The 6000-nt window shown below is 40.2% G+C and overlaps 1 pseudogene; it reads right to left on the reverse strand.

The window, feature by feature from the left end:
• The window catches only part of LOC145876227 (uncharacterized), a 30784-nt pseudogene extending 27487 nt beyond the window's left edge, over positions 1–3297 (reverse strand).
• Between the last annotated feature and the right edge of the window lie 2703 nt (positions 3298–6000).

A 6000-nucleotide genomic window follows, 5' to 3' on the forward strand; every position in this document is an offset into this window, starting at 1 on the left:
GGGATTGATACAGTTTTTCATACTAAGGTGGACCAATAGTTTGTTGATTGGTCAGTCATTGGGTTAATTTGTTTTACAATATGTTCAAATCAAATCAAGCTTTATTTATACAGCACATGTCAGACATGGACGCAACACAATGGCTTCACAGGAAAAAACTATGAAAATAATCAGAAATATTTAGTACACAAATATGAGGATAAAAAACAATAATAACAACTGAAAGACTAATGAGCATTGTAAGGAAACGCCATTGATTAAAATATCAACAATATGATGCTATATCCAACCCACAATATAACTTGTTTTTTAGGAGGGGCTCTGAAAGACACTATGGGGGTGTCCACTGGAAGTTGACTAGTAACAACAACTGGGACCTAAAAGACACCCACCATGAGACCCACTAAATCTGCCCAAGAAGAGGAAAACAAAAGAAAAACCCACACCAAACTTAAAGACAGGAAGTAAACCAAAAAGGTGGAGCAACTAAAGGTGTTGACTCTCCACATGTATCAAGACAACTGGAGCACTGGGCCAGACACTCTTAAATAGAACCTGGACCAGCTCAGGTGAAACACCTTCCCACTAACGAGATGGACAAGCCAGCACAGGTGTAACACATACTGACTAACGAGGTGACACCAATCAGTGCGTCCTACGTGCTAACGAGCTAGACGTGCTAACGAGCTAGACGTGCTAACGAGCTAGACGTGCTGACGAGCTAGACGGGCTGACGAGCTAGACGTGCTAACGAGCTAGACGAGCTGACGAGCTGACGAGCTAGAAGTGCTAACGAGCTAGACGTGCTAACGAGCTAGACGTGCTAACGAGCTAGACGTGCTAAAGTCCAACCTCAAAACATAAATGGAAAAACCAAAGCCTGTAACACCTTAAGACAACAAATATATCCTATATTTTTGTTGGACAAGTTTGCTCACCACCAACAGAAAACAACTTCCATTTCACATTATAATCAACTACAATGATTCACCTTCACCAATATAAACATGGTGTCTACTGGCTGTCAACAATTAAAAACAAGAAAAAACACGTATTTCTAAATAATAATATACAATAGGATTATTTGTTTCTCCTTTTTCTTTCTATAGAATCCTAAATCCCACTAGCTTCTAGAACTCTCGTCTTCCTAAAACTCACTAGCTTCTAGAACTCTCGTCTTCCTAAAACTCACTAGCTTCTAGAACTCTCGTCTTCCTAAAACTCACTAGCTTCTAGAACTCTCGTCTTCCTAAAACTCACTAGCTTCTAGAACTCTCGTCTTCCTAAAACTCACTAGCTTCTAGAACTCTCGTCTTCCTAAAACTCACTAGCTTCTAGAACTCTCCTCTTCCTAAAACTCACTAGCTTCTAGAACTCTCGTCCCCTTGGAACGAGCCCAAACAAAACTCATCTCCAATACGGAAAAACGTGCAGTCAAAATAAATAAAGATCCATAGCAACGCACTGCCTAAACACAAAACACAAATCTTATATCCATTTGGGGGGAAATCAGGTTGAATCTGCTCTTGAAACTAACACAACAAAACAAAAAACACATGGAAATGGAGATATATTTTACCTCACTGGTTAGAGGACAACCTGCAGAAGACAGTCAGCTACATTTTGGAGTGATGCATTTAAAATTAGGGGTCGCTAAACAAAGGAACACAACACTTATTTGTCATAACTCATCAATATCATGTTGAAATCATTTGTGCGAGAGGAGGGAGATGAGGTTGCACGTCCTGTTAAAACTAACAGCTCAAAAACCACACAGAATCTGGGAATAATGTGTACATCCCTGGTTAGAGGACAATTTGTAGAAAACAGCCAGATACATTTTGATTGAAGTGCGTCACCAACGTGGTAAGTGTAACACAACTCTTTTTGTGTTTGTCACTTTTTGTTAAATCACATAAATAGTAACTCTTCCATTTCAGAGCCTGGATTTTCCCCCTGAGGTTAATATCCATATCATGCTGAAATCAATAGAACAGGGGACAAACATTTAGGGTTCTACATTGTGACATCATTAAAATACTCCTTCTACAATGTTAAAACATTCTACATTGTGACATTAATTCATTGATATCATGAAACAACTCATTCATGTATTTTCTGATGTTTGATCAGATGTCTTTTATCGGAGTATCTCTTGTTACATTGACCACAGCTATAAGGTTTTTCTCCCGTGTGTGTTCTTTGGTGTGATACTAGGCTGGTTAGCCAAGCAAATCTTGTCCCACATTGATCACAGCTATAAGATTTCTCTCCTGTGTGTATTCTCTGGTGTGATGTCAGCTGGCCAGATTGACCAAAACGCTTCCCACATTGACCACAGCTATAAGGTTTCTCTCCTGTGTGTGTTCTCTGGTGTATCTTCAGTTCGCCAGATTGAACAAAACTCTTGCCACATCGAGTACAGCTATAAGGTTTCTCTCCTGTGTGTCTTCTCTGGTGCATCTTCAGTTCTCCAGATTGAACAAAACTCTTCCCACATTGAGTACAGCTATAGGGTTTCTCTCCTGTGTGTCTTCTTTGGTGTATCGTCAGATGGTTAGATTTTAAAAAAAACTTCCCACATCGATTACAGCTATAGGGTTTCTCTCCTGTGTGTGTTCTCTGGTGAAGAGTCAGATTGCGCAAGCAAGTAAAACTCTTCCCACACTCATCACAGATATACGGTTTCTCTCCTGTGTGTATTCTCTGGTGTGATATCAGGCTGCTTCGATGAGTAAAACACTTCCCACATTCATCACAGCTATATGGTTTCTCTCCTGTGTGTATTCTCTGGTGTGTTATCAGGTTGCCTAGTTGAGTAAAACTCTTCCCACATTCATCACAGCTAGAAAGTTTCTCTCCTGTGTGTATTCTCTGGTGTGATATCAGGCTGCTTCGATGAGTAAAACTCTTCCCACATTCATCACAGCGATAAGATTTCTCTCCTGTGTGTGTTCTTTGGTGTACAATAAGATGGCTAGATGTATCAAAACTCTTCCCACATTGAGTACAGCAATAAGCTTTCTCTACTATGTGGCTTCTCCGATGAATTTTAATGCCTGATGAGGTGAATCTCTTCCCACAGTCAGAGAGGTTAATTATCTTCCCTGTGGGTCTCTGCTGGTGTTTCTTGAGGAGTTCTGATCTGGAGAGACTCTTCTCTGCCTCATCAGCATCATGAGGTTGTTGAGGCTCCCCAGAGGATCCACGATAGTCACGTCTCTCTCCTGTGTGAATGACAAAGTCATACAGATGGTTAAAGGCCCACAACAGCAGAAATCCACTGTAAAAGGTCATGCCAACAGCGTAGCCATGATGTTGAACAACAATTGACATCTGTAATGAATGTAATGATTACTTGACATTTGTCTTAAAATGAGCAACAATAGTCATATTTTGTCTTGTTTTCACATTAGTAGTAACATCTAAGATTGCAGGCCCTTTTCTATGATTTTAGTTTTTCACAATGTATTCTGAATGTGAATGGGGGAAAACTCAGGGGAGTAACCTCCATTTCCAGGTTGCTTATGAGTTCATTTCACACTACTTTGGATTATAATTGTCAGGCTCGCTTGAATCTCCTGCTTAATATAATGTTTGTGTCGTCATCGCAAATCAACCGCTTTGTACTTAAAAAACACTTCAACCAGTAAAATGCTCTTTGGCTTTTCCATCAGCCTGACAATGAGGGTTTGTACACTGTTTGCCAACTTGGCCCATAACTTCACCTAACAACAAATATAGACCTACTGTTGGACCCATAACTTCACCTAACAATAACATAGACCTACTGTAGGACCCATAACTTCACATAACAATAACATAGACCTACTGTAGGACCCATAACTTCACCTAACAACAACAACATAGACCTACTGTAGGACCCATAACTTCACCTAACAATAACATAGACCTACTGTAGGACCCATAACTTCACCTAACAACAAATATAGGAAAATAGCTCTGTGTGTTGAACAATAGCCTATCCATCAAGGAACAGTTCTCTACACATTATGAGCTAAGTATCTCCGTTTCCAAACAGACTAACGAGACCCTACAGTAAATCAAGCAGACAATAACACATTATAAACATCAATTTGTTAGAGATGTTGGATCCAACGTGGAGCACGGCATAACTGTCTTTACCAGAGTAATGAATGAAGAAGCACTTCGGTTGTTGTTGCATGTCGTGATGTTTGTCATGTGACTGTCATTCAGAAAATGATTTCCTGGATCAGCTGATGATAGTTGAACATGTGACTAACTAAACAGCTACAGTATTTAGAATTATGTGTAATTATTGAAGAACTGCGTTAATGACAGTATCCATTTGAGTGTTGTCAATAAAGCTAAGATAAAAAAAAAAAAAAATGTATTTCACCTTTATTTAACCAGGTAGGCTAGTTGAGAACAAGTTCTCATTTACAACTGCAACCTGGCCAAGATAAAGCAAAGCAGAGCGACAAAAAAAAACAGAGTTACACGTTGGATAAACAAACGAACAGTCAATAACACAATACAAAAATCTATATACAGTGTGTGCAAATGAAGTACGGAGGCAAGGCAATAAATAGACCATAGTAGTTAAGTAATTACAATTTAACACTGGAGTGATAGATGTTCAAGTAGAAATACTGGTGTGCAAAAGAGCAAAAAAACGTAAATAAAAACATGGGGATGAGGTAGGCAGTTGGATGGGCTATTTACAGATGGGCAATTTACAGATGGGCTGTGTACAGCTGCAGCGATCGGTAAGCTGCTCAGATAGCTGATGCTTGAAGTTAGTGAGGGAGATATATGTCTCCAACTTCAGCGATTTTTGCAATTCGTTCCAGTCACTGGCAGCAGAGAACTGGAAGGAAATGCAGCCAAAGTAGGTGTTGGCTTTGGGGATGACCAGTGAGATATACCTCCTGGAGCGCATGCTATGGGTGGGTGTTGCTATGGTGACCAGTGAGCTGAGTGAAGTCGGCCTAGCAAAGACTTATAGATGACCTGGAGCCAGTGGGTTTGGCGACGAATATGTATACCAGGTCGATTAGAAAGGCCTGCTCGCAGAAGTGATCTAGGGAGCATTTGACAGTGATGAGGGGTGGCCGTTTGACCGCAAACCCATAACGGATGCAGGCGATGAGGCAGTGATCGCTGAGATCCTGATTGAAAACAGCAGAGGTGTATTTGGAGGGCAAGTTGGTCAGGATAATATCTATGAGGGTGCCCATGTTTACAGATTTAGGGGTTGTACCTGGTGGGTTCCTTGATAATTTGTGTGAGATTGAGGGCATCTAGCTTGAATTGTAGGACGGCCGGGGTGTTAACCTCACTAGGGTAGGGGGCACTGTTTTCACCTCCGGATGAAAAGCGTGCCAAAGTAAACTTGGTAGATTTGGATAGAAAACACTCTAAAGTTTCCAAAACTGTTAAAATAATGTCTGTGAGTATAACAGAACTGATATGACAGGCGAAAACCTGAGAAAAATACATCCAGGAAGTGGGATTTGTTGTTGTTGTAGTTTTCCATTGACTGCCTATACAGATTCCATTGACTTAGGTCTCAAATTGCACTTCCTATGGCTTCCACTAGATGTCAACAGTCTTTAGAAATAGTTTCAGGCTTGCATCCTGAAAAATGAGAGTGTAAGACCACTCTGAATGAGTGGACCATTCAGTATCTCAGAGATTTTTCATGCGCGAGACCGAGAGCGCACCTTTCTTGTTTACCTTTTATATTGACGACGTTATTGTCCGGTTGAAATGTTATATATTATTTAGGCTAAAAACAACCTGAGGATTGATTATAAACATCGTTTGACATGTTTCTACGAACTTTACTGATACTTTTCGGATTTTTCGTCTGGCTGTTGTGATTGCCTTTGAGCCTGTGGATTACTGAACAAAACGCATGAACAAAACGGAGGTTTTTGGATATAAAGAGAGACTTTATCGAACAAAACAAACATTTATTGAGTAAATGGGAGTCTTGTGAGTTGCAACGATATG

Source organism: Salmo salar, unplaced genomic scaffold (assembly GCF_965601325.2).
Source record: "Salmo salar unplaced genomic scaffold, fSalSal1 ptg000519l, whole genome shotgun sequence".
NCBI lineage: Eukaryota > Metazoa > Chordata > Actinopteri > Salmoniformes > Salmonidae > Salmo > Salmo salar.